This window comes from Acipenser ruthenus, chromosome 3 (genome assembly GCF_902713425.1).
Source record: "Acipenser ruthenus chromosome 3, fAciRut3.2 maternal haplotype, whole genome shotgun sequence".
In the NCBI taxonomy this organism is placed as follows: Eukaryota; Metazoa; Chordata; class Actinopteri; order Acipenseriformes; family Acipenseridae; genus Acipenser; species Acipenser ruthenus.
In genome coordinates this window covers 9951432-9965120 of record NC_081191.1, presented here as the reverse complement: position 1 = coordinate 9965120, position 13689 = coordinate 9951432, and the positions used below count along the sequence as shown (strand labels likewise).

The 13689-nt window shown below is 39.8% G+C and overlaps 1 pseudogene; it reads left to right on the top strand.

The window, feature by feature from the left end:
- Positions 1-13689, top strand: part of LOC117394161 (PHD finger protein 14-like) — a 133440-nt pseudogene that overhangs the window by 99472 nt on the left and 20279 nt on the right.

Sequence of the window (13689 nt, the reverse complement as noted above, 5' to 3'; positions counted from 1 at the left end):
GGAATAGTTTAGACAGGGAAAAAATATGTGAATAGTGTATGCCACCTACTGATTTCTTGCAGCAATTATCTCTTGATGAAGAGCCTAGCACAGTAGTAATAGTAATACATCAGGGCTTTATATGTGTGGGGCGTACTATATATTTATAAAGTCTGTATTTAAGCTCATTAAAACTGAGATCCAAGCACTTTTCTTCTAGTTAGTTCAAAAGTCCTAGACTGGGGCTGCTACCTAGAGAATGTTGAATCATTTTCCTTGTCTGTGAGAGTGGGCTCTTAGTCAGTTTACTTGACATCTAGTGACTTAAATGCATCTGTTCAGTACCCTTTGGTGTGCCTTGAAAATGCAAAACATTTTCCCTAGTGCTCGCTACCAGACTCCTGCAGGCTAGCTGATAAGACTCCCTGTGCAGGTAGTAGTGGCATAATGGAAATAAATGTGGGCATTGAGCTTTGAAAATAAAATGAGATTGACCCTTGGCTGTCATCTCATTTATCTGATTTACATTCCAAAAATCAGGGTCTACACTATTGATTAGTACATAATTAGCTAATCATGGACAGGAAGGTTCTTGGTTGATTTTAATGCAGTGGAATGCAAAGCAGCATTAACTGAAGGACACAGTAAAAAAACAGATTGTCGTTTGCAAATAATAAATGAATCATTTCAGTGTCATTGAACATTATACAAAGACCTTCGGTGTTAGAAAGCAGAAAGAGGTTTCCACAGCTCTTCTAATTCTGAGATATCCGTTTGCCTTTTTTCACTTGTTTAATGCTACATAATTATGCAACTGCACATCAAACATTTTGTTTTGTAACACAGCTGTCTCATGGTATTATTATTATTATTAGTAGTAGTATTTAATTGTGTTTTGTATTTTGTTTACTAGCTGTTCAGAAATTGCACAGCATAAACATATTGCTTGTTCTTATATGTTTTCATTGGGGGCCCTTCTGTTGGCATGTCAGCATTAGTAATGAACTTGTTGTAGGATCTGGAATGATTGTTTAAATGTGATGTTTATATTTAGGCACAACAGATTTATTTCCTTTTTTTTGTACAGGGTGGGTAAAGTATTTTACTTTTTATTGTGGCTAAGGGATATTTCATTTGGTTCCAACTTTGAAATGGCTATCCAGGTGTTACTAAACTGCACAAAAGTAAAATGTACCTGTGACAATGGTGCATAAAATAAATATTGTTGTATGCCTTGAAAACAGTAGCATCCATCAGCTCATGATAGTTCATATTGCAGTGTGCCAGGATGGCAGGAAAATGTAATTTGTGGTTCTATATATATAAACCGCCTGTGCTGTCCTTGTTTAGAGGATAACAAACGCAGTGGCTTCTCAAGACCAAAGTCGGCCTCAGACACGTTTTATTTATTCTTATCTCACGTCAGCTCCTACAAGGATGTAATTTGTATGCAAACATGATTTTGTCTGTGCTTGCCTTATGGCATTACTTGAAAAATATCACAGTATAAATATAACACTCTGGGAATATGATTATGATGTCCATATCTTGGGCAGGTTTGTTAAAGGGTATTAAGATGAGAACAGATCTATTTCAACATGAGTGTATATTCAGATAACATAGATCTATGAAATTTGAAGGAAAAATCTTAAAAGCACATGGTAGAGAAAATATGGTAAAAGTGTAGAATTTTAATTGATCGACTAAATTATGTTATCGTCCAGGTGTGATGAATGCCGTCTGTGCCACCACTTTGGATGTTTGGTCTCCTAAGCAGACAGGCTATGGTTGGATTTGCCAAGACTGTGATACCTCATCCTCCAAGGTAAGAAATAGCACTGTAAAATACACATACGAGTGTTACTTTTTATAATTGGAAACCTGGAAAATTCTTTGCTTGCAAACCTCCCAAGGACAAGTAAGCTTTCACCTCTGGAGGCCAGGCTGGAATCCTGCTATGGTCAAAAGTGATGAGAGTTGTCAGTCTTAACACAGTCTGTTGTACAGTTGCCTACAGTACATCACAAAAACACCACACAAGACTCGAATCTGGAAAGCCCAGAACTGAATCACAGATTGGATTGGCAGAGCCTGGTCAGGATGTTGTATAGCACCCACCCTACACTATGTAAGATTTATGGAATAGTTTTGTTAGTTAATTACTGAAGCTGCCCTACACACACACACACATGGCTCCTCTTCATCATTTCAACCTCAAGATTGAATTATGTTTCAAGTTCTAGATGAAAACTACCTACCAGTTTAATTGCTATTATATAATGAGGTCCGAAATGTACAATACTATACATAGGGTATACATTTAAATTAGTTCAAAGAAATTGGATTGCTTCTTGGGCTTCAGACAGATTGCATACTGTTTCAATACATTGGTTGCATCTGGATAGAATAAAAATTGCAACTGAATTTCTGTCAGGTTTGTGAGCAAAAGTGGGTTGTTAGGCATTAATACTTAAATTGCTTCTCCTGATTCTTGTTCAAGCTGGATATTATAACACTAGTGCTGGCATTTTCTGCTAGCCATTTATTACACCGCATTTCACTAAGTCAAGAGAGTCTGCTATACAAGAAAATGCTTTCCTTCAGCTTATAAACACATACATTTTGTAGACTTTCAAATATGTGTTCGGTAAACACCATGGTTCATGGCTGTCCTAAAAACGTTATTTCACTTAAAATGTGTCTAACCCCAAAAGTGAAAAGGACAATTTCAGGATACAGTTAGCCTTATAAGATGGATTGACAAATTATTGGAAAATGAAATGGCTTACCTGCTTAAAGAGTGTGTGAAGTATATTCTGTTCTCACAACCTTACAAGGTACTTACTTGCAATCCTGTTAACTTGGCCTCTCTCAGCTATATATTTCCATAATTTACTTTCTGTCAAATAATGGGCAGTCAGTGACTTTGCTGCAGGGCATTAGGGCAGCATCTTCTTAGCTAGTAATACTGCCTGTCACTTTTCAGTTATAGGCAGTCTTCATCACAAAGGTCCTGACAGGCTTTCAGATATTAAACACATCACTGTGTTTGTCACATCAGTTTTCTATGAATGCCTGCCAGTTGCAATAAGGCTGGTGGGTAATAAGAGCATAAGGGCATCATACTAAAGGGTAAGATTACCTGTACTTGCATGTTTATGCTAAAGTATTCATTGGAATTGAATTTGTATGTGTCTTACCTGCACAATGAAGGTTTTGTTGAAGTAACAACCCCCCCCCCCCCCCCCCGAATGTTTCTGGTGGATAGGGGATTAAATGTGGCGTATGAATTGTTTAACATGGTGTATCTACTAATTTTGAATCAAAAACAATTGCTTTATGTCTGAAGTTGAAATAATTTTGCTGTTTGCAATGAATGCAGCACAAACTGCTTGTTGAAATCCAGGCTATTTTAGACTTCCACTGTTGTTTGAAATCTCTTTATGAAGCACTGCAGACTGTACATGACAGCTTATTATCAGATTGCCTTTAAGAAAACCTAGCTCTGTGGAAGACCTTTCAAGCCCTACTTCATTTTAATGTTAATGTTCCTGAAAATGGCACAAGTCCCACAAGAATAAAAATAACAGTTTGCTTATTGAATTATATTGTAATCTGCATAGTACTGTGTATATCGGCATTGTAAATGAATTGAATTAATACATGTAGCGGCATTCAATTTTGTTTAAGGGCATCCAGTCTTGGTTTAACAGTATAGTTTCTCAAGCTGCATTTTCATGGAAACTGGAGGTTAATAAATATGTTAAATCATAGAAAAGGTGTAATATACTACTTTAATTCTTTGTGTCCTTGGGAGTGGAGACTGTTTAATGTAATACATATTATAGATTGGTAAATAAATATGCTTTTTGTTCTATATTTTAGACCTTTCTCGTCAAGGTGAAAGGCAGAGTGAACAGCTGTTATAATACTTTTGCCCTGTCATCAAACTCTAATTGGGTACCATTCCTTGGGACCATGTAAACCAAACGTAGAGCCATTTTTTTTTTTTTTTTTTACCAGGAAAATAATTGCAGTGGATTCGCATTCATTTGTGTATTACGCTGGTCTATACTTCTGTCTAGTGCAGCTTTAAATGCAGATATTTAATTAAGGTAGTTTTACCTGACTTCTAAATTCCCGGATTATAAGTATTAACATCACCATATGAACAAGTAACCACCCCAACTTTGGTTATGCTAAATAAGGTCATTTAGGATTCAGTATAGAATGCAACTGGTATAAGTGACCTGCAGCTCCATTATAAGGATTATGATTGTTACACAAGCAGAAAGTAATTGTATTAACTAAAGTTGAAAAAGACAGAGACAGAGTCATTCTAAAAAAAAAAAAAAAAAGTAGTAGGTTAAAGGGTATCAGGATTAAACAAGTCTTTGCTTTCTAAGGTATTTCCTACAAAGCCAACTCTCTTGAGCCCAAGGACTAGCTACAGTCACATTTCATCATCCCCTCAAAGCTTGCATAACTCTGTTCTGATTTGTGGCTTGTGAGACACTTAGTCTGAGAAAGTTAAACCTCGTCTTCTGTATTCTTGTATGGAACTCATTAGTTTGGTAACCCTGTTTTTGCCAATTAAGATTCATGTATTTATTTTTATTGTGAGGTACAGCAGGGAAGAAGAGTACAAGTGATATGATTCAGTTTAATAACTTGGTGTACGACAAACTAACCCGTTTTATGATTTAAAACAGTTGAAATATTAACTAATGAGCCAAAAATTGTTAATATTTCCATATAGGTGGTTTAAACTTTTAACACGTCTATTTGGGGAAAAGGTGTATTTCTATGACTTGGCAATAAGATTTTAATCGTCTTTGTCCACGAAAAGGTTTACCATTTGCTATCAGGTGATAATGAAGTCCAGTCTGTATATCCTGTCTTGTATTGTGTTTTGTTTCAATTACAATACACAGTTGCTTCAGTTTGCCTACTACATATCAGCAGTGACACTGCAAGCTGCAAAATACAGGAATTTGTGACACAAATCTGTACTAATGAAAGTCAACAGGGTATCTTTTCCAATATTATGGCATCTCGCAAATGGAAATGACTCAATTTGGGAATTACAAAACTCTGATTTTAGTATCTAGTATGTGCATCAATGTGGGGGTAAGAGGATGATGCTTATACTGGTAACTTCCAGAAAATGAAAATGGTCAAATTTTCATCAAAATTTTAGCATTTTCTAGGTGCTCTTTTCTCTGATTTAAATAATAATAATAATAATAATAATAATAATAATAATAATAATAATAATAATAATAATAATAATAATAATAAAAATTTGACTAGCATTCTGTCACCCTTGTGTAGAAAATCATAATGTGCTTTAATTTTAAGGTATAGCTAAATACAGAAAGGGCAAAACTAACATATTCTTTCTACTTCAGAAAGCATAACCTTTTTAAAAGAAGTGCAAACAATACATACTTGCAGAAATAATTGCAGTAAAAATTTGTGCAACTAAAAGCTGATTAGTTTTACTTTATAATCTTGCCTCTACTATGACTAGAACAATAAATTAAAATTAAAGTGTTAGCATACAAGCACCAGTATTTTCACAGATGAATTGTTTTCATGGCAGTGCCTTTTAATTGAAGTGCAAGAGCATGACTAAACTGTTTTTCTACAGTTTATATGACAAATAAAATAAAATTCTTAAAGCACAGTATTTTAAAGTGGTATCATTCATAATAAACTTACACATTCAAATATATAAACTCATTGACGATCTTTAGGGATAATATAAAAGGCTGCCTCCCCTGGTATCTTTTTAATTGGCAAAATAAGGTCTGATGAATCAGTTAAAAGCAATGATGACTCATTTGTAAGATGAGGAAACTGAGTTCCTAAATAGATAGTTTCCACTTAAACAACTTCTTAATACCTATTGAGAAATACAGAAGGTGAGGTATAGCCTGGGACTGAGAGGCATGCCAGCAACATTTTTCATTAATCTGGTGTTTGAGGTAAGACTATTATAGCTTACTTTAAAGTTTTCAGACAGCACCAATTTTAAGATATGGTACTGTAGCTCTGGGATGGATTTAAGATTAAACTAGAAAGGTTAACAGACAACAGGCTACGCTAGACTGAGGTATAAAATTATGGTACCTTTCAAATCCTAAATACTCTATGTCATGTCATTCTACTGTGTGTTTCCAATTTAGTATTAAACTTGAATACTTTGGAGGGCTGCTATGTCAATTAGTATGCACTACGTTCATATTAGACTTGTTAAAAGGGTTTGGCATGGTCCTGAAAATATTTTTATTGTATGTGTTAACCCTAGTATTGGGGTGTTCAATGTCGAATTATGTTGAATAATGTAAACTACATATGTATATAACTAAGCTATTAGTCTCTGCATGGAGCTGACATTTTGTGGTAGCACCATTCTGGTATATCTGGTTGGTTTTTAAAGAAACAAATGGTAAGAAAAAGTGCTTTATTTACCTGGAAAAAACCTCTAGCTGTAAACCCTTAATTCAATAACTTTAAATTGTTAACCCATGGGTTTTCCACAAAAAATTTAATTCAAGCTTTTAAAAATAATTCTCATTAAGTTACAGCCTGGAAAGAAAGCTCGGTGTTTGTGTTATGCTGCTGCTGATAAAAGTCTTTATTAGAGAGTTTGGTTCAATTCATTACTGCAGTCATGTTTTCACTGGCACTGGAGATAAACCTCCTGCAAATGAAGACAGCATCCATTTTCCTTCCTCCCCAGGCCACTCAGAATTGATTTGACTAATAAAATGTCAGCCCCCTGTAATATACCAACAAGTCTTTAATTTGCAAGCCAGTTACATTGTGATGCAAAGCTTGTTTAAAGCCAGTTTATGGATTGTGTAATTTTCACTTGGACTAGGGTAAATGCTAAAGTATACGATCAGATGCTGCATTAACATAACATATTCAGCCTTGTTGAAGTATAAAAAGAAAAAATGAATTGCCAGTAAAAAAAAAAAGAACAAAGTGCAAGAAATAAGGTCTCAAAATGTGTTTCTCTTGTACCTTCAAAGGTCATTTTATTTACTTCATCACCTTTCAATTACCTTTTTATGATGTTTACAATACTTCTGAGTGGATCTGAATTAATTATATTATTGTGTTGTATTAGTTCTCTTACACCTTATCTGAACATTAGAATCCTAGTTGCCGGCTCCTTTTTGTATTTTTCTGAATCCAAAGAAATATCCAAAAAGCAGTGACCTTTTAACTCTGCTGTCCCCACTTTCTTCATACTATTACTACAGACCAATGACTAGTTCAATAACTAGAATTTCTAATAGTGTACCCCTTCACGATTCTTGTGTTCTAGGTAGAGCCACCTTATATAAGGGAGTTGTTTTTAAGACTTAAACGTTGTTTTATGCAGCTGCCTGCAAAAACCATATGTTTACCTTTGGCCAGCAGGGTTAAACATATTTTAAATATGTTTGTTTTAATATAGGTGGTTTCTACTATAGAATAAGAAAAAGGTTGAAACATTGTTGACATTATAAATGTGTATGTGTTTAGCTGTTTAGAATGAGGGTAATAATACAGTATAAGTGCATATCAGAACTAAAGCTAAAAAGGGTTTGCATGTATTATGCCTTTATTTATTTATTTATGTATTTATTTCATGTATTCAGCAGTCAGGGATGATTTTGTTTTCTCAGTAGGTACTCCATTTTCACATTTAGAATGGCGTTTTAAGGAAATAGGATTTATATATTCAGGTTGATTTGTTTGATCTAGTAACCACGAGCCTGCAGAAGATAATGAACAGTGTATAGGCATTTCTGATGTTATATAGACAAACATAAATCTATGTACAGTGTGTATAAATCTGGTGGCAAATGGAGCATGTTGGTCCTAAGGTATTATTTATAGCATTCGGTCCTATGTTTTGATTAGCTGTGGTTATGAAAAAGGGTTGTCATTTACACAGCATATGAACCTTGTATAAATAGCTGCTGTTAGTTCTCAGAATATTTGATGAAGTTCCTTGTGAGGGAATTGATGGCTTAATGCCTGGCATGACATGTCTTTATCTTAGTCCACTGGGTAAAGGCTGCTTTAAGTTTTTAATCAAACAGCCCTTGCTTGAAATCCAGCAATGCCCAATTTCTGCTAATAATTACTATGGGATTTTTGGATTTCCACATTCATTTTCTGCTGCCAATTTAGAGAATTGCAGGCTGCTTGTTGACAGGTTGGATGATTAGAAGAGCTTAGAGTCTTGTGGAGCCCCAGCACCTTACATGATGAAACATGCCTGCTCCAAAAACGTTGTGTTTGTGCTACAGGATTAAAATAACCTAAAAAGAAGAAATACTGATATATGGCCGCAAACACATTTGAGAATGGTTTCCATTAAAAAAAAAAGAAAAAAAAATGCAGAACTGCGTTATTTCACTGTACTGTTATGCTTTTAAATCAAACTTGTGGACATGGGGTGTAAATTTGTAATATGTATAGGAGTCTCTGTGGTCCAGTGGTTAAAGAAACAGGCTTGTAACTAGGAGGTCCCCAGTTCAAATCCCAGCTCAGCCATTGTGTGACCCTGAGCAAGTCACTTAACCTCCTTGTGCTCCGTCTTTCGGGTGAGACGTTAGTGTTGTTAGTGACTCTGCAAGTCTCTGTAAGTCGTAAGGCATCTGCTAAATAAACAAATAATAAATAATAACCTTCAAATCCCAAAGAAGACTCTGTTGTTTTCTTTTTTTTTTTATGTGTAACTGCCCGATGGCTGGCATTAGTCAAAAGCACTCGAGAAGCAGTTTAACAGGATTAAAAACATCAGCAGGGATATTTTCTAAGTATTAAATGTCATTCTATTACACTCTTAAAAGCTAGAAGAAAGCTGTAGCACTTCCGAAGCAAGTTGCATTAGTAAAACTGCCTTTTAAGTACGAAATGTATCCATTACCACACAGGTGTTTTCCTCCTAAAGACCTCAAAACCTTAATATTCTATACCAAAGCTGGTCTGCCGAGCCTGACGCTGTCATGCCCGCCCCTGAGGGTATAAAGGATTACGCAAAAAAGATCTCAGCGCCAATTTTACTTTCAAGATCTGACCTGACAGGAGGAGCCTGGTATCAGATAAGTACTTGTTGTTGTGACTGTATAATGTTCGCTAATTATTGTGTTTTACATAATTTATGCAATATTTTATTTACACTGTAATACATTTTTTTAATGAATTACGTGTATGTTGTGCACTACAGCATGTTTTTGTTATGTCCAGCAGCGGCCTTGTGCCCCGTGTGAAGCCAGTGGCTTGAGTCACTCCTTCCCAGGAATCAAGCAACATAACTTGGCTGACTTGTGCTCTCCGCTCAGGCTGCTTAGCTCTGGCTGGAGTTAAATTAAAATTATCGTTTTAAGTTACAAGACATTTATTTTGTGAACTGTAATTGTGTTGTTACTGTTTTCTATGGAGAAATATTTTCTCGTCATGTTTTTTTTTTTTTTTTGTCCAGAAGTATGCGCACAGCTGCTCAGCAGCATTGCGCTGGAACAAGATACGCGCTTCGGATTGAGATTGCTTGCAGTCTCATTCCACTGTATCTCGTTGCCGTTTTGGTGACTGCTTTGCATCACCATTACGAGGACTGTTAGTACCTCTAACAAGCAGGCTTCCCTCAGTCTCGTGTGGGTGCTGACTGTGTGGTTTTGCCAGAGGCTTGTACAGGTGGGCATCCCTATACAGTGCTACCCGCAGTAACTGCGAACCTGTGGACCGGTACCGAGGTCACGGATCAGCTCCGTTCCTGAACCGGGACCAAAGTTACCGCACCGGTACCATTACCGGTATCATACCTTACGGACCCGATGCTAAAGTCAACGACCCAGTACCGTCCCGGTTCCGACCCGGTGCTCACATCCCCGGTCCGGTGCCAAGCCGGTCTTGTGTGGGTCTTGACCAGCCCTGTTGCTGTCTTTAAGCAAACTGAGGCAGTGCCTGTACATTGCTTACTGTACACTGCTTTGCTACTTACATCATACCTGGGTTTTATCCCTGCGAGACATGCAAGGCCAGTCTGCCTGTTGAGGACAAACATGATCTTTATCCAAGCTCACGGTGAAGAAACGCCTCCTGCAGCGCTCTGTGTCCTTTACACCTCCATCACTCTCTGGTAGGGAGATGGCTCTGTGCCAAGGGAGAGCGGACAATATACCTGGGAAAGTAGCCCACGCAGAAAGCCGTCTTCACGGTCTTCCTCATCCTCCTCTGCCACTCCTTCTCGTCCCCGAGGAAGAAGAAGAAGAGTCGCCGTTCCAAGTGATTGGCGGACTCGGAGCAGATGGAAAGCTCTGGGCAGCAGTTTTCCACCAAGGAACGGTGCTCGCAGAGTTATTGCGTAAACGTTCGGCGCCGTCTGCCCCGTCTGTCCCCTTGGGGTCCTAGGGGGCTACCAGTGCAGATTGGCAGCAGGATTACATGCTCTTCATCGCCGCCTCTGGGAAGTTGGGCAAACAGGAGCTTGCATTCCTGTCTGACGATGTGGAGTCTGAAAGGACATCCCCAGCGGTTAAGCTCTCCCTGTTGGCAGAGCTTCTACCACTGATCAAGAGGGCCACTGTAGTCTTGCAAGTTCCATGGCCTACAGAAGGTGAGACAAGGCAGTCCATCTTTTGATGACGAGCCTGCCACTTCTCCCATGACCCCCCCAGTGCCAAGTTGGAGGTGATACTCAAGCGTGCCTACTCAGCCAGTGTGTTTGCTGCACGACTAGGCAACTTAAATAGTATTCTGGTAGCCTACCAGTCCTATTTACTGAGGTCCCTCTCTGACAGCCACAGGCCCTCACCACCACCACTAGATGGGCTGCTCCTGGTTAATAAGAACCTGCCCCATCTGGTGAGGCTGTAGGCAGAAACCTGGCTGTGCTGGTAGTTACCCACAGGTGGCTTTGGGACAAAGTACCGCAATTGGACGCCCCAATCACTCCATGGCATACCCTTAGTCGCACGGTGGACGAGATGCTGCAGCGCTCTCACCGCGTGTGGAAATCCTCGATGGAACTGGTTCGCCTGCTCCCCAAGCGACCATCTCCAGTGCGCAAACCAGCTGCAAACTGGTGGCAAAGGCCCCCAGCAACCTCAGAGACTGGTACAGCCGGCTGCGCCTGCTGCCAGAGGTGGTGTTCAGAACTGGCGCTAGGAGTTTGCTGCCACAGGTCCAGGGCCCCTTCTCTGGATGCCATCTGGGGTATTGGTGTCAGTGCACCATGGACATCTGGTTGCTTACTAGCGTTCAAACCGGCTACTCACTGCAGTTCAAGCACGGTCCCCCTCCCTTTTGGGGTGTGACTCCAACATTGGTCACAGAACGGGCTATTCACATGGTATGCCCCCTCCAGTTGGAGGAAGGGTTCTACTCCAGGTACTTCGTAGTGCCCAAGCGGGATGGTGACCTCAGACGGGTCAACCTGTATTTGAGCTGAAGGAGGTTCAAAATGTTGACGATGCAACAGCTGTTACAGTTAATCAGGCCAGGCGACTGGTTCACCATGGTGGACCTCAAAGATGCCTATTTCCACATCCCCACATCCCAATAAAAGCACCGCACAAAGCTCAAAGGTATCAGAGTAGTCAATTATCTGGACGACTGAATTTTCTGCCCAGTCTCCAGCACGGGCAGACAAGTCAGCTCACGCCTTCTCAGACAGCCTCCTATCTAGGAGTGTGCTTGGACTCCATGTCCATGCTGTCCACTCTGTCGGATGGCAGAGTGCAGAGAATAGCCACCTGTTTGGAGCTCTTTCATCTCAACAGAGCGCTCATGGTAGTGACGTCCCAGAAACGTCTGGGCTTGATGGCAACAGCTTCCCAGACCCTTCCATTAGGTCTCCTGCGCATGCACCCTCCGCAGTCCTGGTTCAACAAAAGGGCTTTTCAGCCTGCGTTGGACTGCGACCACCTGTTTGACAGTGTCTCATTAGAGTCTAAAGGCACTCTCTTGGTGAAAACAGCCGGTCCACCTACACCTGGGCGTGGCGCTGGGCAGTGTCCCCAGAAGGGAGGTCGTCACCACGGACGTGTCCAGCCTGCCTGGGGCGCTGTGTGGAACCCCCCTTGGCAGGGTCTCCACATAAATGTTTTGGAGCTGTAGGCAGTTTGCCTGGCTTTGCAGCATTTTTTGCAGGAAGTTCGAGGGAGACGTGCTGGTCCGTACAGACAACACAACAGTGATGGCTTACATCAACCAGCAGGGAGGCCTCAGGTCACCCAGTCTCCCATCATGTGGCCTGCAAGCTTTTGCTCTGGGCACACAAGAACCTCCTCTCATTGCAGGCAATACATCTGCCCGGGGGGGACAAACGGGGCGGTGGACCTCCTCTCAAGGAGAGTTCCCAGCACCTCAGAGTGGAGGCTTCACCTCGAGGTGGTGAGTCTCATTAGGGAGAAGTTTGGGACAGCAGAGATAGATCTCTTTGCCTCCCAGGAATCAACCCACTGTCCCCTCTGGTTCTCCATAATAGGAGGTGGGAACCCGCTGGCGGTAGATGCCTTGGCACACCAGTGGCAGAGGCAATTGTTTTATTCCTTCCCACCGCTTGCCCTGCTCCCGCTGTGTCCGGAGAAGATCAGGCAGGACCGGGCCAAGGGGCTCCTAGTAGCCCCTTATTTTAACCCTGATGCAGCTTCTGAGAGAGAGGCCAGCCATGGAGACTGCTCCAGCGCTGCGACCTGTTCAGTCAGGGACGTGGGATCTTATGACATCCCGACCCATTGAGCCTGCCTCTGTGAGTAAGGCCCCTGAAAGGCTGAATTTGAGCCGTCTGGGTCTGTCCAGTAAGGTTATTGACATATGTATGTGTTTGTTCGTTTGTTTGTTTGTGTCCTATTTACTGGTGTATCAGTGTAGTAGTAGTAGTCATGGTAGTAGTGTGACATTAAAAAGTCATTCCTTATGGAACGTACCACAAAAATGCATTACTTTAACAACTCACAATTTTTCAGAGGTTGCTTTACATGTTTTATTACATTGTGTTCTTCACAATATTTTCTATGATTCCTTAAATCTATTTAAGTTAATAAACATAATTTTGCTGTATCATCATTCTCATCTTGAGATTTAATTCATGGCCTGGTGTCATTTTTTTATTATACAAGAAGATTAACTCTACAGCCCTTGCTGTTAGTATGAGTAGCTCTACATATTGACCTGTGAAACAGCATAATTAAGTTACCCTAATTTAAGTTAATTAATTGTCACACTCTGTTGAGTTTACTATTGAAGGGATATTAAAGGCAAATAGAGATCATTAATCTTTGGTTTAAAAATCATAAAAGTTTTAGCAATCAAGTGAAAATATGTATTGCTGTACCGGATAAACCCAAATACACAAAGTAAGTATTGGGCATTCTTAAATATAAGGGCTTGTTTTGTCAAAAAAAACTAAATTCAATAAAAGAAGACAGAAAAATCCAATGGCTGTTGTTTTAAATTGCGTTAAAAAAGGTCATTCTTGTTTATTGAATTCTAGGGCAGTAACCTTAAGATAGTGTTTAAGGTTGGGTCAGTGATCAAAGGCCTTGTATTTAAGCTTCAGTATTTTGTGTGTGATATATATATATATATATATATATATATGTGTGTGTTATTACTAAGTGGAGTACAAGATTCGCTTGGCTTTTTGGAGGGTGGAGTTGAATAATTTCCTCCTCACGCAAGAGCCTCTGCTTTCTG